Here is a 22,080-nt window from a genome sequence, read left to right as displayed (position 1 = left end):
AAATGGTCAAAAGTTGGGAATAATCATATGACCAAGGTCAAACAGGGGCCAATATATGGATAAAAAGTTGCTAAAAAGCACTAGTAATCAGGAAATCGTGAAAATGAATATAGATAAAGTATATTTGTATTGTTAAAATAAAAAATACTCATAATTCCCAATTTGTGCAAGGATGTAAAATAAGCATTTTCATTTACTGTTGGTTGGAGTATAATTGTTAACACCTTATGGAGAACAAGTTGTCACTTTCTCCAAAAATTTTAAATGCAATTTTCTTTTGATATAGCAATTCCAATTTCAGAAATCTCATTAAAACAGACACTTCTAAATCTCTACAAAAGTGAATCGACAAAGATGTATAAGGCAACTTTCTTTATGATAGCAAAGAAATAGAAACAAATTTGCACCAACCGGAAAGTAATTCATTAAATGATGGAATGTTTCAAAGTATTAAATAGGCATCAAAAAGAATTAAATGGACTTCTCTACTTCTTTTCTACTGTAGAGATATCTCCAGGACACTTTACTGCATGAAAATCAAAAGGGATGTTGTGAAAAATTTCAAAAAAGTCCAATTGTCTGTGTGTGTGTATATGTGTGCATGTAAATGTGTATGTAATTGCATCAACTTATATGCAAAGATATATATATATATATGTGATTGAAAGAAAAGAGGCTGGCATGATACACCTTAAACTATCAGAACTGGCTTTCTCTGAGAGGACAGTGGGAGCTGGTGTGGAATGAAGGAGACTCAGCTCTGGGCTTTCACTTTTGCTCCCCATGAGCGTTCTATGATGAGATGGATCTGTGTGTTGCTGAGGGAATATCAAAAAATGTTGAAAACTCTTTAGAGATGCAAGACTTCTAAATAAATTTAAAAAACTTTCCTCCTTTCTTATTGCTCTCTGACTCTCCTTCCAGATTTGCTTTTGATGGCTGCTACCTCCCACCCTGCCCCCTTGCCTCCAGAGAGATATTGCACAGGTGCAGCCCCATCTGTCCCAATGTGCCTTTCTCACAATGCAGTAGTATACAGCAGTGTCTCTCAAGGTGACCTGGGGCAGGATCAAAGTGCTGGACTTTCTGTCTGTTGCGATGGTCAGAGAGGCCTTGTTGTTGGTCACATTGTCTCGTAAGCCATGAATTATATACTGTGGACTCTGACTCGGATTTTGCCGATACCAGTGTATATAATCATCCACACTGACGGTAGAGTGGTTACAAGGCAATTTTACATCTTCTCCTTCAGCACAATCCATGGAATTGGGCTGGGTGGTCTTAGCATCAATCACAGTCCCTAAGGGGTCAAGAAAATCAAATTAGCTCCAGAATACAAATCAATGTAATTCTGTGGACCAAGGACACAACACTCCCATAACTTAACTCTCTGCCCATACTCCACAATCCACTGTTTTTATTTATATCCTGCTAGAACACAAAAATATCATTGATGTTCATTATGGAGACAAAGACATACGGCAAGAATCAGAGACTCCACAGACTCTGTTCCATTGGCCCTTGGCTCAATGAACCCAGAGATTTCTTACAACCTGGATACTGCTAAAGGCTCTTTTGGAATCATGGCTATGTCTTAATCGTGTAGAACTTTGTGCTCCTAGACAAATGCGTAGATCAGTTCTCAATTCCATCCACAGCATGTTGGATAAACCTTAGGGAGAGGAGTAGAGAGGAAATAACTCTTCAAGTTCCTTTGGCTTCAAAGTCATCCCTTGGTAGATACAGAGCACTTACCCAAGGTCAGAAACACAGTTACTCCAGTCACCAGCCTCATACTTCAGGGACAAACTAGGATCATGGGCCCGGAGCTCAGTCTTTGTGTCTGATCCTAGGCTTAAAGAGGTTCCAGAGAACAGAAACAATAGCTACTAGTAAAGATTTTCAAAGAGTGCAGCTGCCACTGTATTGTCGCCAGCACCTTGTCAGCCAATGAGAGAGCAGTTCCTTGTCCAGATCTTCCTCCCCTGCTTTAGTCATGTCCCCAAGAAGAAGGGGAGACTATCAACCAGACAACCTCTTAGAGCTCAAGTTTCCTCCAAAGGTCCTTGGAATCATGTATCTGCTGACGTCCAGGGAGACATTTCTCAATGCATCTATTCCTGATAAGGTAACTGATGACGTGCATGGTGCTCACTCTCATCCTCCTGGAACAAACGTCCTTGATACTCATTTCTTCTAAGCCTATGCTTATGGGTGCTGGGCACCAAGGATGCTGGGGCAGAAAGAAAAGAGAGAAGGGAAAGCAAACAAGGGGGGGAGGGGGGCTAGTAGAAAAAGCTAGAGGAAGGAAGGAAAAAGAGTATAAGGAATGGGGAAGGCAAGCGATCATCAGGGGAGGGGAACTGAGAGAAAGTGTTTAGGGAGATACAGGAAAGGGCTCAGCCTATTGGGCTAAGGGATCTGAATCCTTGAGCTCACACACTCAGCAAGAAATTATAAAGTATGAGTCATGAAAGAGGATGAAATGTGTCATTTTTCCCGTTTTCTATGGAACATTAGTGGTAAATACAGGCTTACCTTCCCTTCTCCCAGGAAGAAACCAAGTTTGCAGATGAAGCAGCTCCCTCTTGTGACTGAACAGATGAACCGAAAAACTCAAACCAGGCCAAAGGTCAGCCTGCGAACTTCTGAGAGACGCTTTCCTCAGATTTGAAGTTGGACGTGTGAGTTGTAACACCTCTGTACTCATCTTGGTTTTCTCCCAACACTCCAAAAACTCCAAGGAAGATTTTTATTGTTTTTGATTACTTTATTTCAGTAACATCACCATTATGATTCTCAGTTGGTGGCTTCTCTTCAATTTTCCTTTTCTCTCTAATCTCATATTTAAAGGTTGGCTCAAAGGCCCACATTAATCAATGTTTATAAGAGAGCTTGTTACAGACTAGACACTCAAGAATTCCCTGTTTTCTGAATGACACGAGTCATTATTCATTACTTTAGTAGAAGTTATGCTGAACAACACTTTAAATTATACTAAATAGAATCTTCCAATTTTATGGAAAACATTTTGAACAAAAGACTCCAACAATACTTTTCAGAGTCTTGAATTTTGGAAGATTGTATCATCTCCATGACCATATGAAGTGAGGTCATCTTCATTTGCTTGATGAAAACCAAAATAATGTACTCAGTTTATTTTCAAAACAGCAAGAGAATTTGATAAAAGGTGAACTCCTTTGCATGATGAACACTCTCGACAATCCAGCAATAAAGGCAAATTCCTGAATCTGATAAAAGGTATCCATGAAAATGTCCAAAGTCAATATTATCCCCCCATAAGGTCAGAAATAAGACAAAGAGATACACTATCACTACTTCTATTCACTCTCATACTGACAGCCTGGCATCAAGTCAGGAAAAGGATATTAAATGGATATAGTTTGGAGATGGAGAAGTAAAACCATTTTTATTCATAGATGATACATTTGATATATAGAAAATACAAAAGTATCTATAAACAAATTCAACGAAGTAGAATAGATTAATTAACGTTATTAAACACAGAAATCAATTTTATTTCTAAATTCTAGCTGAAAGCATTGGAAAATAAAATTAAAATGCTGTTTATCAAATACCTTGGAATGAGTTTAATGAGGGTTTGCAAATCCTCTAGAATAAAAGCTAAAACACATTAATAAAAGGAATTAGAGAGGACCTATATAAATGAAGAGGATAGCATATGAATCTGAAGATTCCATATGTTAAGATATCAATTGACCCACATTGACCCAGAAATCCAACACAATATCAGTCAAATTACTAAGATCATTTTGTGGTAAAAGTTGAGAAGCTAATTCTATAATTTATGTGGAAGTACAAAGATCTAGAATAAGCCTTGAAACAGAAGGAGGAAGTTTGACTTGCGTTCCATGTTTCAAAATGTACATGAAGCCCCAGTAATAAAGACAGAATGGTCTATAGGTAAGAGGATAAAATAAACAGGTCAATAAGCAGAATCAAATCTAAAAATAGACCCATATACAATCACTGTCGATTGATTTTCTCCAAATGTGCCTATATAATTTAATGGGGGACAAAATGATCTTTTTAGGATAAGTGCGGGAGCAATTGGCTATTTGTGTTTTTAAAAGCACCTTGACTCCTCCCTCACACCACTTAAAAAGTTAATTCTAGGTGGATGAGAACTGTAAACGTGATAGGTGAAACTACAAATCTTCTAAAACAAATGAAGAAATTTCTTTATGACCTTGGGAGAGGGCAGATATTTCTTTAAAAGTACACACACACACAAAAAACTAACCATAAAAGAAAAAAATAATAAATTGCACTCCTTAAAAATTAAATACTCATGTTCCCCAAATATGCCATTGAGGGTGTGAAAAAGCAAGTTACAGACAAGACTAAAATATTTAAGCTACGTATATCTGACAAAGAACTTTAATACAGAATGTGTAAACTTGTCTATAAATTTTAAAATAGTAAAAATAAGACAACCTACAACCCAAAGAAACATGAACAAATCATGTGAATTGACACTTCTCAAAAGAAATTTTCCAAATGGCCAATAAGCTTACAAAAATATGCTCAATATCATTGCTCATCAACAAAATGTGAATTAAATCTACAATGTGATACCACTACAGGCACGTTAAAATGGCTAAAATTGTGAAAAGAAATTCTGCTTCTGGAAAGATGGAGTCAGAAATTTTAGTTTGGCCATTCTGATAGGTGTGTAGCGATATCTCATTGTGGTTTTAGGTAACATTTCTCTAACGGCTAATGATGTTGAATCTATTTTCATGTGTTCATTTGCCATCTGTATATCTTTCTTAGTGAAATGTTTCCTTGCCCAAGTTCTAATTGGACTGTTTGCTTTATTTACTGTTGAGCTTTGAGAGTTCTTTATATATTCTGGATACTGGTCCTTTGTAGAATTTATGATTTGCAAATCACTTTTCTCAGTCTGTAGCTTGTCCTCTTAAGAGAGTCTTTTTGAGGGTAAAGATTTTAATTTTGAAGTCCTATTTATCGTTTTTTAAAATATTGTATGGCCTGTGCTTTTCAGTGTTAAGTCTAAGAACTCTTGGCCTAGACTTATATATCAAAAATTCTGTCCTATGCTCTTTTCTAAAAGTTTTATAGTTTAACACTTGACATTTAAGTCTGTGATCCATTTTAAGCTAATTTTTGTATAAAGTGTGCGACTTAAATGTTCATTTTTCTCGCCTATGGATGTCTACTTACTTCAACATCATAAGTTGAAAATTTGTTTCCTCCATTGAATTTCTTTGGCATTTTTATTAAAAAAAATCAGTTTGATGTATTTGTGTGGATCTACTTATGGGTTCTCTATTCTTTTCCACTGATCTCTGTGTCTATCACTGCACCAATAACACATAATCTTGATTTCTGTGGCTATAGTTTGACATCATACAGACTGATTGCTCCCACTTTCTTCTGTTTTCAAGATTGTTTTAGCTATTCTAACATCTCTGCCTTTTCATATAAATTTTAGAATAATCTTGCCTCTATCTATAAAGAATACTAACAGGAACAATGTAAAATATATACATCAATTTGAGGAGAATTGCCAGATTTACAGTTCTGAGTCTTGCAATTTACAAACAGGATGTCTCTTCATTGTCTTTTATTTCTTTCCTCAGCATTTTGTAGTTTTCAGCATAAAAGTTCAGTGTATGTTTTCTTAGATTTACATCTAAGGACTTGGGGTCTTTTTTGAGCCATTGTAAATGGATTGTATTTTTAACTTAGGTGTCCACGTGTTTGTTGCTAGTATATAGAAATACATTTGATTTTTGTACATTTGTCTTGTATCCTGTGACCTTGCTGAACACCTTTAATAGTTTTAGGAGGTGTTTTTGGTATAGTCTTTGGTATTTTTTATGTAATAATCCTGTTATCTACAAATGGTGGAAGTCTTACTTCTTCTTGTCTGGTCTAGACGATTGTCTTTACCTTTACTTGCTTTATTGCACCGGCTAGAACGTCCGTCACTATATGGAATGAAAGTGGATATTCCTGCCTTGTACCTGACCTTAGGGAAAAAGTATATAGTCTTTTACAGTAAGCATATTATTAGCTGTTGAGGACGTTCCCCACTATTCCTATGTTTCTCAGAGTTTTTACTATGATTGACTGCTGAATTTTGGCAAATTTTGTTTTCTGCACAGATTAATATGATCATATGGCTTTTCTTTTTTAGCCTGCTAATATGGCGGATTCCACTGATTGATTTTCAAATATTGAAGCAGCCTTGCATCCCTCAAAATAAAAAAATTAATTTGCGTTTCACCTATTATTCTTTTTATATACCGATGAATTCTACTTGCTAATATTTTGTTAAGAAATGCTGCATCTATATTCATGAGGGGAATTTGTAGTTTTCTTTTTTGCATGGTCTTTGTCTGATTTTAGTATCGGGGTAATACTAGCATTGTAAAATGAGTTAGGAATTATTTTCTTCTTGGTATTTTCCAGAAGAAAGTTTGTAGAATTCATGCTAATTCTTCAAACATTTCTCCAACCAAACCATCAGAGCTTGACAATTTTTTTAATTACAAATTTAAGTTTTTCATGGACATTGTGACTTAAGCTTTCTCTTACTCCTGCTTTGAGGAGAGATAAGGAGGAGCTGCTCCTGGAGCCCACAGCAAGGTTTGGGGACAGGCAGCAGGTGCTTCGAGAGCTCTGTGCCCCTGCGCAGAAATAGGTTCCCACATCTGCAGTCTGAGCGGCCGTGATGTGCAGGGAGCTGTGCTTTCTAGTCTCTCCAAACTGAGCTGCCAGCCTTTCCTGCTTCTGCACTTCTCCACCGCTAAGCAATATTATCAAGAGAACAGGACTTCCCCCAGGCCTCTGCTTATACCACTGGAAGCTATTGAAAGTGCTTGAGGAATTGCAGTATGTGGTGAAGTTCTCTCCTTCTTGTAGGAGCAGGGATGGAGGAATTTGCTGTATCTGTTGTCCATTCACTTCTGTTCAGAAAAACAATGGGAGGCATCAGAGAAAGTCTGATTAGATCTGTGTTCTCTGAACTACAATGGTCTCTCTCATTCTTGTCTATTTTTCTCCTTCCCATGTCTACCTCCCCAACTCCCTCTATCTTCTTTCTTTTTAGCTTTTTTTTTCCTTCAAATTCTTTGCTCTCAATCAGAAACACTCATTCTTGCAGATGCCTGCAGATAATATTCCACTACGTTGAATTATCTGGAAGCAATCGGGGAAATCTCAGACTCACGTGATACTTGCATCCATATGATCAGCACTGGTACCATGAGTAGCTTCTCCGTCTTCATCCTCTTCAGAAAGAGTTGCTGAATCTGGCTGCTCCTAAATGGGTTTCCCTTGTACAAGCTTTTTCAGGACCCAAGGAAATGGTGTCTACCACTGCCTTTTGGAAAGAAAAGTGAAGGAGTGACTGCAATTTGAGACTGCTAATCAGACTTCCACTATTCTACTGACCCAGCTTAAGAAGGGGAGGGTCTGTGTTTGCAGATGCTGCCCCCCTGTGGCAGGACTCAAAAATTGCTGATTTTATAACCAATTTCTTATACATTACTTTCTAATTCAAGTGTTAGATATGTTTGCCAAGGCTTGGAAAGAGTTTACTGAGCCTGATATTATTTAGGGAGAAATAGTTTGCCCTTTAAAAATGAATTCTGTGGTGTAAGACTAGAGCATCAGACAGAAATAAAAAGCTTTAATTGTCATTTCCAGTTTCGTCCAGCATCATATAGTCTGTGTCTGTGCATGTGCTGATGAAACATATTAAGTCACAGACATTTTAACAAATGTGGAAAAGACTCATAATTTATTCTTAGACACTCATGATTTCAAAATGGAAGATAAAACAAATCTTTCTCTCTGTAGTCATACGGATTACTCCATTTATAATTTATCCAGTTTAAAACTCATATCTGCTGTCCCACTGTGTTCATTTCCATATACCAGGGATTTTTAAAGATCGCTACAATCTGAAAAATGTCTTATCTATCAGACATGAATTTCTCTAAGATTTTTATTTAAACAAAACTCCTGGATGGAGTAGCTTCCTACGGTTCCAAGAATTTCAGTCTCAGTTTTCGCAGCACTTGTCAGCCTGTGTTATAATGACTTGTCAATTGTCTGAGGTGGCCTCCTGGACCCTGTATGTATGTGTCATCTTCAAGAACTCGGCTGTCCCATACGGTAGCCACTAGCCACACGAGGTTACTTAAATTTAAATTAGTTAAAGTCAAGTAAAATTTAGTTTCTTAGTCATACTGGCCACATTTCAAGTATTTGATAGCTACATGTGGCTATTGGCTAGTGGACAGTGCAGACACAGAACATTCCACCATCTCAGAAAGTCCTGTTGGACACTGCTGCTCTGGGATGAAGGGTCTGTGAAAACAAGGAATTTTGCCTATTTTGTTCACTGATTTATCACAAGGAAAGTCCCTGATATGTGGTGGGCACTCAATAAATATTTGTCTGTTGTTCATCTCCATGTTCCCAGAAACTACTCTATACCTGCTAAATAGTGGATACTCAAATATTTGTTAAATGATAAATAGGTATGTTTGCATATATAATATGTGAGAGTTTGAACTCAAAATATTTCAAAGACTAATCTAAATGTACCCTTCCATGACTGTAAACACTCAAGGGATGGTTGTAGCTATTTAGAAATGTTTCTTGTGGGAGACTATTACTTTCTTATGTCTACCATAGCAAATTACCACAAATATGATGGCTCAAAAATAAAGAGAACCTTTATTCTCCTACAGTGCTGGAGGCCAGGAGGCTGGAGTCAAGGTATTGGCAGGGTCGTGAATGCTCTAGGAGAGAATCCTTCCTTCCCTCTTCTGGCTTCTGGTGCCTCCAGGCATCCCTTGGCTTGTGGCTGTGTCACTCCAACTTCTACCTCCTTTGAGCGAGAAGACCTCACAAGGCCGGCCGCCTCCTCTGTAAGTCTCTTAAAAGGACACTTGTAGGGGACCCGCCTGGTGGTGTAGTGGTTAAGTTCATGTGCTCAGCTTCAGTGGCCTGGGGTTCGCAGGTTTGGATCCCTGGTGCAGACCCAGCACTGCTCGTCAAGCCATGCTGTGGTGGCATTCCACACAAAATACAGGAAGATTCGCAAAGATGTTAGCTCAGTGACAATCTTACTCACACACACAAACAAAAAGGACATTTGTCATTGGAGGTAGGAGCCACCTGGATAATCCAGGATGACCTCATCTTGGTATCCTTAACTTAATTACGTTTGCAAAGTCTCTTTGTCCAAATAAGGTCACATTCGCAATTTCCATGGATTAGGATGTGGACATATATTTTGGGGTCCACCATTCAACCCACTATAGGAACTCTGTCTTTGAAGTGTTGTCATGTAAACGTATTGATGGTAGAAATCTTAACACTTCATTTAAAGTCAAAAGTAAATCTGAATCTGAATTAATGCATAATATGAAAAGAGAACAAGAAGCAGTTCCAGGACATGTTAGAAAATGAAAGTCCCTTGAGTTAAGATAAACGTAGGTTTTTTTTTTTTTTTTTTTTTTTTTTGGTGAGGTAATAAAGGCCCCTTCCTCATCCTAGAGTGAGGGATCCAGAAGGAGCACGTGTGATTGCTTTAAAAGTTTATACATTAACACTTCTAAAATGTTACAAGTATCATCCTATGAGATTTCAGATAAGAAATAAATAATGCTTCCTGAAGTGGGCCATGAAGGATGAGTAGACACGTGCGCGTTTAACAGTGGGAAAAGTATATTCTGGGCAAAGAGGGAAGCATCTGTAAAGGCCCAGATTTAGGAAAGAGCTTAATGTGCATAAATGGTTAGAATTTTAAAATGGCTGATATACACCTGGAGTATGTGGTGGAAAAGCGTGGACAATGAAAATAGAAGAAAACATAGGGAAAAACTGTAATTGGCTTTATATCTTTTAATATAGAATTTGATCTTTACAACTTCTAAAGATTCCTCATTACACAAAGACAAGCAGGAAGTGATCTCATCAGATATATGTTTCGTAATAACTCTAGTGGCCGTGTAGGAGTTAGATGCAAGGAGTTGTGACTAGAGACAGGAAGACAATTAGGAGGCCACTGTAATCACCTCAAGGAGAGGTGCTGAATGTCTGAATTAGGAAAGTAACAAGGAATACAGAAATTAGGAAATGGGGGTCAGCCCCATGGCCAAGTGGTTAAGTTCCCACACTCCACTTCAGCAGCCCTGGGTTTCGCACATTTGGATTCTGGGCATGGACATGGCACTGCTCATTAGGCCATGCTGAGGCAGCGTCTCACATAGCACAACTAGAGGCACTCACAGCTAGAATATACAACTACCTACTGGGGGGCTTTGGGGAAAAGAAGAAGGAAAAAAAAGGAAATTAGGAAATGGATATGAGTCCTATTGGAGAGGGAAAACTGACATGACCTTGAAAATTACTGGATGTGTGTTGTGCTTCATTAGCTCTCTGGTACCTGCTTGTCGTAAGGAATGTGTCTGTTGTATTAGTTCTTGGGGTAGCTAGTGGCCAAATTTGCCCCCAGTGATCCATGCTTCCCGATTCCATGCCTTGGGTAGCCCTCTTCCACACTGAATCTGGGCTGGCTCCACGACTAACAGAATGCTAGTTAACAGTAATGTCGTGGCAGTTCTGGGACTAAACACTGAGATGGCCTGACAGCTTCCACTTTTGTGATTTTGGAACCTGATCCACCAGGTAAGATGTACAATTTCCTTTCTAGAAGAACCATATGCAGAGGCCATGTCGGAAGGAACAGGCCCTGAGAATACATGGAGGGAGAGATACGCCCAGCCATCTCAGTGTTCCAGCTGAGCCCAGCCTGCCAGGCATTCCCACTAAGCTCCAGACATTTAAGTGAGCAATTTGGGGTGTTCCCGTCCAGTTGGGCCCACAGACCTCACCTGGCGCAGAAGGATCATGAAATGGAAAGTGGTAGGTGTTTAAACCCACTGAGTTTTGGGGTGATTTGTTACGCAGCAAACCACAATGGCCCTGAAGTCCTCAGAAGAAGAGTCTTGTTGAAGACCTGTGAGAAGTTGGCAAGAATGAAATTTTTTTCCTCTATCTGATTTCTGACTGCCTATTTCACCAAACTTCTTTCTAAATATGCTCCTAGCACTTCTGCTCTGGCACAGAAGACGTGGTGGCAGCGCTTGGATGTAGTGAGAGCCCTGGGACTCCACAGCACAGGCAGGTGGCTGATTGCTCATTTTGGGACCAATAAACAAGGAGATATAAGGTTTTCTTGTTCAATGTGATTTTTATATTACACTGATTCTTCTCATTCCATGTGACTAAACACTAAAAGAAACCAAATGGGCTATTTACAAGGGCATGCCTGTAACTCTATAAATACTCAAAATTTAACAGTTTTCAATTTCAGATTATTTTTAGAATCCAAAGAGAATGAGAATTTTGATCCCTATTTCCTTGGTTACACACAACTTTTATAAAGATATGGATGTTTTGTGTAAGGACCTGACACTCCAGATAAATATTTTCTCACGTTTATTACAGCAGGTTTTCCAAATTATGTGCCACTGTATCCAGGAATTGATTACACGTGTAGGAAGAGCTTTATCCAAAGGCAAGCAGGGGGCCCAAGGAAGTTAGAGTCATGGGCCGGTTTCCAGTGGCATTCTATACGGAACTGCTGCACAAATGTGATCAATTTCTGTATGTTCTATGACATGAAAAAGGCTGTGAAATAGTGTTGCAGCAATGAACAAATGAGCCAAACTTTGTCCTTGTTTTATCTGTGCTTGTTGTGTCTACCAATTCGCACTTAGCCAATGCCACAAGACTATTACTGAAGATATTAGAATTCTTCCATTGATCTTTATGTCAATAATGATGGAGATCCAGTTTGGGAAGGTGACCAACAGCCAAAACAAGATTACTTTTCTTTTGTGTTTTTTTTTTTCTCTTCACCTCTCTCTTCTTCCCCAGGCACACTGTAACTGCATTTTGTGGGAGAAGTTAACAATACACAGTAGTGGTGGCTGAGAATTGGAGGAACAGAGAAGGCTTTGAGGTACAGCCTTTGTGGCTGACTGGGGACTATTGTGAGGCCCAGATCTTTGGCTCAGGCTTCCAAACTCACCCGTCGGTCCCCATGAACTCCCTGACATCACTCCCACTCCTGGAAGATGGCTGCTCCTCTGCTTGTCGCTCACTTGAACTCCACTCCAGGATGGTTACCACCTTCACACCCATGCCCCTGTGGCCACCCTAGCAGGCCCCATTTCCTCTGCTCTCTGTTTACTCATGCACCACATTGTCCGCAAAGACCATGACTCCTGTGGCCCTTCCCTTTCCTGAACTCCTAAAGTAACTATCTGGGCCTATTCCTTGGTATTTAATCCACTCAGGCACTGGTGTAGGTTGGTCACATGAAACTACTATTTTGGTAGTTCAAAAAATCCAATATCTGGGGCCGGCCCCAGGGCCGAGTAGTTAAGTTTGCCTGCTCCGCTGAGGTGGCCCAGGGTTTCACCAGTTCGGATCCTTGGCGGGGACATGGCACCGCTCGTCAGGCCATGTTGAGGCAGTGTCCCACATGCCACAACTAGAAGGACCCACAACTAAAATATACAACCATGTACCATGGGGCTCTGGGGAAAAAAAAGGAAAATAAAATTTAAAAAAAAAATCCACTGTCAGTCATACTTTGCATTTGCTCATTGAGAGAGTGAACTTCATCTCATACATTTATCTTCTGCACTTGATCAGTATTGAATAGACAATAGTTGCTGTTTAAATGCAGAACTGATGCGTGAGCCTGACACCAAAATTTCACCTTAGACTTGTCACAGGTGATTTGACCTCGGTCTGTCCCTGGACTGATGGAGGCAGCATCTTTAGCAGGAAAGCATTTGCCTGGAGGGCTGTGATGACAAGGAAAGTGGAGCAGGGAGGCTCATGGGGCTGGGACGTGGATAGTGGGGATGCTAGAGACATCCTGATCCTACCCCAGGTAAGTCCCTCTTAGCAGTGCTCCCCAGTCCTCCCAGGCCGGGGTAGCCCCTAAAGGAAACTTCAAAAGAAAAATGCTAGTTTGCAGGAGAGCTGAGAGCACAGGGTCCTGTCCTGGCCTCTCCTGAGCTGCTGTAGAAGGTCTCCATGTTTCCCTCCTTAGATTCTCGTTTATGCGTTTTATCCTTTAGGCTTTAGGTTTGGAGAAATAAGGTCTCAGTGTGAAAAAGAACAGGGAGGCAAAAGGGGCCTGGCAGAAGGTGACACATCCAGAGCTTTAGGGTGAGCCAACTCCCGGGCATCTTCTTTCTTGCAGTGGTTTTGAAATTGTTTTTCCATTTAGAAGGAAAGCCCTTTGGCTCCACTTGAAAAGAATGCTGAAGATTCATCTTGTTGGGAGAAGGGTTAGGACAGGCTACTCTGCCCCTCTTTGACCCCGATATTGTAGGAAAGGGGTTTGGAGCAGGGAAGGGGAGAACCCGCAGGCAGATGGGACAGAGAATGTCACCCCAGGCATGGAGGCTGTTGCTGGGAGGGCTTATTCCCTGGGGGAAAAGACTACGGAGAGTGCAGAGCTCAAGAAGATGGATTGGCTCAAAAGGAGGGAGATCTAGAATGAAGAAAGTGAACATTGGCACCAAGAGAAAAAGGGAAAGAATGGGGGAGGGGCAAGAGCACAGAAGGAGGTCGATGCCCCCTCTTCGGCCCCTCCAGACACTGAGGTTCTCCAGGCTTCCCTCTTGCATACACGTACATTTCTCATATAGTGTTTGAAAGTATTGTTCAAAGACACAGTTCATCATCACCGTATTCTTTTCTATGACAACATTGTTTGTTTCCTATGACAATTTTGCGTTGTTTTATTCCACCAACACTAGTGTACGATGAACCACGTGTTCTCCTCATTCAGTCTTGTGCTATACGCTTCAGTTCTATGCGCATTCAAATAACATGACAGACCAACCATTCCCAGTCTAATGGTCAAATAAATTCACTACTTCCTTGCAAATAACTTTTGAAAAAAACAATCTTTCCAGATGCATGTCTCTAAAATGGTTCCAGACTGAGGGATTTGTATGCAATTCAATATCGTTTTTAAAATATGTATTATTTTTTTCCTAAATGTGATAATGACAGTAATGAGATTTCAAAAAACATAAATATACAAAAAGAAAGAGAGAGAGAACAATAGCAACATAATTTAGGAAGCTGGATGGGTGCTGGGCAAGAAGTTATTAATAAAGAATTAATGAAGTAGTTATTAATGAAGCTTTTTGCAGAAAGCTGAAATTCAAGCTATGAGATGAAAAGGCTCAGAAGCCTGTTACTTCATGTTGACAAAGCCCAGAAAGGCTCCAGAATTAGAAGCCTCTTGATTACCAATGGGGCAGTAAACTGGTGGACTGTTTAGAAATCTGAAAAATGAGCACAGCACTCAACCAGCCTCATATACCTGGAAATTACAAGCAAAGAAAGTTAAATAATAGGGTTCGGTTACTCATTCAATATCAGAATCACGTTATAAGCTGGAAGATAGACCAAGTTTAGTAGTGGATTTCCCCTACCAATGCTGCTTTCAGGTAGCACAAGTGAATTTTTTTGAATGCAGAAAGCCATATATAAGAAGAAATGAAATACAAATTTTTATGTAGGGGAGAAGTTGAACTAAACCAAAACCACAATCCCCAATGAGTTAAATGAGGCAGAATTGCCACTTCTGGTATGAAACATGTAGATTTCCATGCCAGGTGTGTGAGCAGAGGGCATGTAAATTGACTTCAAAACTTTCTTTTCAGTGAATAACTGAATCATGATCTGAAAAGTGGAACAGGATTGGAAGGCATCTCAGTGGCTAACTTCTAGCTTTCCTTCCCAAGAAAAGTGATGCAGTTAATAAAGGAAATCCTGAAAAGCCTCATTAATGTCTCCTAATTTAGAAGTGTGAAGGCTGGGGTTAGGATGGGCTGCTAGACAAACAGAAGCCACTACAAGTCAGGTCCCTTTTATTCTCCAGATCACAGCATTCAAATGACTTAGTGATAGGGGAGTGAGGGCATGACCACACCATTCAGAAAGCCCACTTGCTGTGAAGCTTGTTTCTGATGAAAACACTGACTATTGATAAAGTCACCCACGTATTGGAGGGGCAGTGTCCAGGAGAAGAAGGGCATAGCTCCACCAGCAGGGACCATTCTTACAACTAATAGGGCAGAATCCTGCAATCTATAGCCACCACTTTACCTGGAATTGAGGCCAAGCCAACTGACCACTAGATTTATGGCATAAGTTAAATCTTACCTAAAGTGACTTGCAGAGTAGGAATCTTGACAATTCCAGGTAAATAACACAAAGATTAGTCCAGCTTAATCTGTTATATTAGTGTTTTAATTGCATGGACTCCAGAAGTAATTTTATCTTTTGTACATTCAATCAACAAATTTATGTATCGATTGTGCCTCCTCTGTGTTAGGCATAGTTCAGGCATGGGGGTCGCAGTAGTGAAGAGGATACAAAAGGCTGATAGTGCAATGAGAGGAGAAAAAAATTAAATAAGTGAATTTTTAAAAAATGATATTATTTTAAATAGTGATAAGCACTACAAAGACAATACGATACTGTATTGAGATAGAGAGTTACTCTGGAGTGAGGAAAGGCATCTGCTCTAAATAGGCTGTGGAGGGAAGGCTCCCTTCTGACACTTTTTTGCAATGCCAGGCAAGGTATTTAACCTCTCTCTTGTTCGATTTCCTTTTCTGTAAGGAGCCAGTGTCTTTCTGTGGGGCACTGGGCTAAGCATTGGCATTCATCACCTCATTTACTTCTCATAATAACCCTGTGTGGTAGATACTATCAATATCCACACTGTAGGCATGAAGAAACTGAAGCATAAAAATAACTAAGTAATTTTCCCAAGATCACTCAACTAATGAGAGGCAGATCTAGAAATACAGCCCAAGTCTGTGGTCTCAAGCACTTTGGTACACTGCCTCCCTAAAGGAGGGTGGAACCAACCTTGAAGGGTTCCAAGAAGAATTAAGTGAGAACACACATGGAAATTGCCTAAGACAATAACTTCTCTATCTTAGGCACTCAACCAGATGCACACAATTTATAAAATATTGAAGGTTGGAAGACACAGTCTGAAATTGCAGACGAGTCTATCCACAGCTTAAAGCTCAATATTTTTCCAAGGTGTATTTTACAATTTACATAGAAGATTTCATGTGTTACTATAAGTGTCCCTGGTCCGTCATGTTTCTTACTGTTATGGGAAATCAATTCATTACTGCCTTATATTGGGAGATTGGGTGGCATATTATAACATAGAACTATATCAAGCAGTGTTTACTACAATTGTGTATCATTTTCCATCATTGACTTGCTCCCACTTCTCAGGATATTTCTATAGTACAGTAACGGACAGAACAGTAGACACAATTTCGCTTAGAGAAAAACTCTCCACCTATACAACAATGCCAAGCTTTATTTCCCAGATATCCTATTACTCTCCAGCCCAAATCATCCCACGTATTATATTTATCATTTTTAAGTCAATCACTTTCACACCTGGCAGGGAAAAAAATTAAAAACGAGCCAGTTCTCCTGAATCCTCTCTCACGGGATTACTGCAGCGGGAGGTTTACTGACTTTGGGTCAGCAGTAGTGGCTCCTATAGAGATTAGGCTTCGCCACAATTTAACCCATAAACGCTGGAGGGCAGCAGGGAGGCCAGTGTTAGCCTCACGAAATATTTTAGCAGAACACCAGGTGGCAGCGCTTCAGCAAAGAACTGCTTTCGTTCTTGATACATGGAGCCTGGAAGGAAAATAGAAAGATTTAGATAAAGGATTCATTAATTGGTAACATTTGAGTAAGTTTAAAGGAAGTTCAGAGGTACCCCATGCAGATATTTGGGAGGATAGCATTACAGGCAGAGAGGGCAAAGGCAAGGGGCCCAGGTCTTGACATGGAAACTTGCTTGGAGTGTTTAAGGAATAGTATCTCATCTTTCCCTGTAGCCCCTTATTCTTCCCAGCACACTGCTGTATAAGGAACTTGATAAAGCATTCAGCACAATTAACTGCTTAGTGCATCATTTCCCCATCTATTGATGCTGGGCCAATTTGTACCTACGTTTGGCATCTTCTTTTCTAGCTCCCTTTGGGTTCCAGTTTAAACTGGTAATGTCATCATCACTGAAACCTCCAGCCACTTTGTTCTGGGGCTAATTGCTTCTCCATGGTCCAAACCTTGCTGTTTAGGAGCCCTCTAAGATGCTACACTCTGGCTGACCATGAAAGTTAGAGATGGTTTTCGAAGTTAGGAAAGTTATGTCTCATTTCCCAAATATCAAAAATAGGAATGATAAATCCTATCATATAAGGTTTGTGATGTTTAAATTAGATAATGAATCTGAAATGCATACTACAGTGCCTGACATATAGTAATCTCAATAAATATCAACTTTTTTTTCCTAGAAAAACTTGCCTTTCCTTCAGTGTCCAGGTCTGTGACCTGTTACTGTTTTATCTCCTCTCCACATGCGTTCAGTGATGAAAACTTCTAGAGAATTTACTCAATCATCTATCTTCCAGGAGATAGACATTATTTTTCCCTATCCTTTTGGGTCATTTCCTCCTGGATACATTAGTGTACTCAGGGTGTTGAAAGGACACAGACTTGGTTTTACTTTCATTTCCCCAATGAATAATAATGGAGACATTAAAATTGTTAAGGATCTTGCTTACCTTGGTTCAGCCATCGATTTAAATGGAGACTACAGTCAAGAAATCAAGAGAAGAGGCCAACCCGGTGGCATAGCAGTTAGTTTGTGTGCTCCACTTCAGTAGTCCAGGGTTTCCTGGTTTGGATCCTGGGCATGGACCCACGCACCACTTATCAAGCTGTGCTGTGGCAGGCATCCCATATATAAAGTAGAGGAGGATGGGCGTGGATGTTACCTCAGGGCTAATCTTCCTTAGAAAAAAAGAAAAAAAGAAATCAAGAGAAGACTGAGATTGAAAGGGCAGCAATGAAAGAATTAGGAAAAATCATCGTGTAAGAAAGTGTCATTAGAGACCAAGACCAAGATTATTCACATCCTCATTGTCCCACTTACTATGTACAGGTGTGAAGCTGGATAATGAAGAAGGCTGACAGGAAAGAAATGGAGTCATCTGAAATACAGTGTTGGAGGAGAGCTCTGCGGATGCCCTGGACTGCCAGAAGGACAAACAAGTTGATCCTACAGCAAATTAAGCCTCAACTGTCACTGGAGGAAAAAATGATAAAATTGAGCCCGTCCTACTTTGGGCACATTATGAAAAGGCAGGATTCTTTGGAAAAGACAGGAATGCTGGGAAAAGTAGAAAGCTACAGGAAAGGAGGAAGATCGAATATGAGATGGGTTGACTCCATAAAGGAAGCCGTAGGCATGAGTCTGCAGAAGCTGAGTAGGGCTGTTGAGGACAGGACACTGTGGACATCAGTCATCCATAGGGTCCCCAGGAGTCAGAGCCAACTTGAGGGCACATAACAATAATAAATGAATAATAATATTAAGCGCTGTTCTGTATGTTTGTTAGCTGTTGAATATCATATTACTGAAGTGGCTATTCAAGTTTTTGCCATTTTTACTGATTATTTTCTTTCCCCATTGATTTATAGGAGCTTTTTATGTATTCTTCTTTTGAGTCCTTTTTCAGAAATATACACGGAAAATATAGTTTACCAGTCTGTGCACTTACTTTCACTTTCTTAACAGTCATTTTTAACAAAGACAATTTAAAAATATACTTTATGTTCATAGGGAGCTAGCCTGAAAGTTTTATTTCTTTGTTTTCTTTAAACACTTTAAGAATGCTTTCCTTTTGTGACTTCTATTGTTTCTGATGAGAAATCAAGTATCGTTCTTAATGATGTTTCCTAAAATACAATGTATCAGTTTTCTCTGGGCACTGGCAATATTTTCTTCCCACTTAAATACACTCTGAATGTGGATTAGCCTTTGGCGCCTGCAGTGCTCCTGCCAAAACCACAGCGGTGGTCTTGCAGAATTCCATCTTCAACCTTATGGCATTCCACATAGCATTGCTTCTGAGTAAGAAGCTTCATTTATAGAAAGTTAAGCATAGCAGTGAGAGAAGGAGCTTGTTATGAGCAAAGAGATTATGGAATGGGTAATGGAAGAGGTAGTTTTAAATATCAGCTACAATCATGTGATCATTTGCAGAAACAAGAACTATTATACTTAGGAAAATTTCTTTTTCACTTTGATATGAGTATATTTATGTATCTGTTAACCATTTTTACTCCCCTCTCTCATTTGCCTGCACGTGCTAGCATAAGATGTGCTAATATAAATTAATCTTGTATCTCATATCACAGTAGTTAAGATTCAGGATATCAATGGGAGAGTCTGTCTCAGCTACACGAGACAATTTATCCAAAAATGGATAGGTGAACTTTGGATCCTCTTTGTAGGAGAAGGTTAGCTTGTTTTTGTTGAATGAGGAATAATTGCATCATATTAGCATGAAATATAATTTTCCTATCGTCCTTATCTGAAAGTTGAGTGTTGTTAAAAGAGGTACAGACGGATGCCAGGTTGACAAGGAGGGGACTGTGGTAGTACTGTACACTCTCAACTCTCCGGAAATATATTTCCCAGAATTTGCTTCCCTGTATCGTTCTGGGTTAGGGCTGGCCATGAAAGAGATTTGTGCAGGATTTGGAAGGTAGCTGTGATGAAGCGGCCATATTTTCTACGTTCTGCAGCTCCAGGCACTGTGGCAACTCGCACATGATGCTGCTGATCCGCTGGCTCATCTTATTGTTGCCTCACACCCCCTCCACCTCCCACCTAAGATGTCCTCCTTAGGCTTCTCTTTGACTTAAGCCACGTGTGCATGTAGCGTGATGACAAATTACACCAACTTCTCCTGAAGGCCACTCACCACCATGAGATTGAAGGAGGTGAGAGACAAGTTTTAGTTTGTCTTTGTGGGTTTCAATTGTCCTCAAGGGTTGTAGTATGTCTTACAAGTCACAATTTGTCTATGCTTTTGTCCTCATCCAACTTTCTTTCACAAATCTTACTTTAGCTGACTTAGAGCAAATTCAGGCTCAATACCGCATGCAAAGACAACAACTTTGTATAGACTCCTCTCCAAGCCCCAGCAGCTGCATGAGTTTTAATCCTTACACTTAATCTCTTATTCTGCATCACTCATGGTGGCTCTGCTTCTCTGATTATACCCTAACTGACACAACGTCTAAGAGGAAAAGACTAAGGAAATTACTTTCTTGATAATTACAGATGACTAGACCCAGGTTTGTGATGTGAGCATCTTTAAGTGAAACTGCCACTTTAAATTATTGCGAGGCAAGTTTTTTCAACTTAAAATTTGTATGGTCAATTTCAAGTCAAACATTTAAGACTGAGAATGGATTAGAGGAAAGTTACTCTGGACACCTGTTTCCAGATGACATAGAAGGAGGTTTTACTTAGAATTAAATCATCTGATCCAGACCACAGATTAAGCACCCACAGCACTGCCATTTCTAGTCTGGGATCTGCAGGTGTGCATTTCAGCTGGGCCCTGCAGCAGGAGGGCTCTCTCTTATTGAGCTCTGGGGTTTTTGTTCTGCTTTTACTATCACTTCAAACACTGTGTGTTCATAGAGAGCACAGAAATACTTTGCTGAATCTTCCAGCCGTAAGGATGAAATGGTGAGAGTGATGAATTTAGCTGCTTTCTGTAAGTTTGTAGAATAGCGGCCATTCTTTGCAATCGGGCTATACGAATCCTGACGAATAAGGAAAACGATCTCTCCATTGGGAAGGTGCTTATACCAAAAAATGTAGTATGCACTCCAACTGGTTTCATATACACAGTCCAGGGTGACTGTTGCCCCCTCTTGCATGGATGTGGCTGTTCGGCCTTGAGTGACTCTCTGGGCCACAGTGGATCCTGTGGGAAAAATCAGGAAACAGAGCTGAGGTAGTGAATAAACTATTGTAAGAATAAGACTAGTTTAGGACCCAAAGACAAACCACATTGAAATCATAATTTGTTTGCTTTTCTCCAATCCTCCTTTCCTCCTCAAGTCCATGTGAAGTACCATATGCCTGTGTCCAGCACTTTCAGCCTTAACGTTCTTACCCACGTTGGGAACCATCCCTACCAGAGAAGACGAAGGCCATGAGTACTCCTAGCAGGCTGGAGAGCGGCATGTGGCATGTGTCCCCTGCACAAATGTGTTTAGTTCAAGCTGAGAGGTCAGTCTCACTGAGTGCCTGGCAGCGCATATACATAGTTCCTGGGCTTTGATGCCCCTCCCCCAAACAAGAATAGGGTTTTCTTGTGGTCACAGACCACATAGTCTATGCATGGAGGAGAAAAAAGTCTGGCTCACCCCAAACCGTTACTTTGTCTACTTGTTTCCCTAGCAATTGAGTTAAGCAGTACCTGAAAAGGGGCACAGAAAAAGCAATTAGTATGAGAGATTTGAACTGAGGGGAACTGAAGATTCAACCAGTTGACACACATTGATGATTATTCAGTGGAATAATTCCAGGGGTCCATTTACAGTAGAATTTATTGTAGGCTACGGACCTACCTCATAATCTACTTAACCGGTCACATATTTAACCTGTACTTAATTTTCTCTATCCAGAATCTAATAAATCTTTTTAAAAGCTCACAGATCTTTGGTTTCTTGGTGAAAGGCAAAGCTATCCAAAATTATTAATGCATCTGTTTCTTCTTTTTTACTGAGGTCTGGGCTCAACTTAAGTTTTACCATAAATTAAGCTACTTCAACATCAAATGATAAAAAAATCGTCCCTCTGACTTTCAGAATCTATTCAATTGTTTATGTTTTTATGAAATTATAATGAGAACAAAATATTGTTCTTTTGAAATCTGACACTGAGTTTTATTTGTTACACTCTGGAGAGGGTCAGGATATTCAGTCCTGTTGTCTCCATAAGTGGAGTTGTGCTTATTAGATCACATGTTCTAGAATTGTCCTGATGTCACATTTTTTTATCACATTGGTCCAAAGTGATCTGTCGCA

General features: G+C 39.9%; 2 long non-coding RNA genes across 2 annotated transcripts; both read right to left on the bottom strand.

Moving 5' to 3' along the window:
* Positions 1-357: 357 nt before the first annotated feature.
* Positions 358-1,894, bottom strand: LOC100067444 (uncharacterized). The gene is made up of 2 exons (XR_011428147.1): positions 1,756-1,894; positions 358-1,300 (listed from the first exon to the last, which is right to left on the bottom strand). It is a non-coding gene; the product is annotated as an uncharacterized lncRNA (long non-coding RNA).
* A 1,509-nt stretch (positions 1,895-3,403) lies between these two features.
* On the bottom strand, positions 3,404-7,465 carry LOC111772119 (uncharacterized). Its single transcript, XR_011428163.1, has 2 exons — positions 7,244-7,465; positions 3,404-6,980 (listed from the first exon to the last, which is right to left on the bottom strand). It is a non-coding gene; the product is annotated as an uncharacterized lncRNA (long non-coding RNA).
* Between the last annotated feature and the right edge of the window lie 14,615 nt (positions 7,466-22,080).

The sequence above is a fragment of the Equus caballus genome, chromosome 1 (genome assembly GCF_041296265.1).
Source record: "Equus caballus isolate H_3958 breed thoroughbred chromosome 1, TB-T2T, whole genome shotgun sequence".
NCBI classification, from domain to species: Eukaryota; Metazoa; Chordata; class Mammalia; order Perissodactyla; family Equidae; genus Equus; species Equus caballus.
The sequence above is the reverse complement of the archived record's forward strand: the minus strand, read 5'-3'. Positions and strand labels throughout refer to the sequence as shown.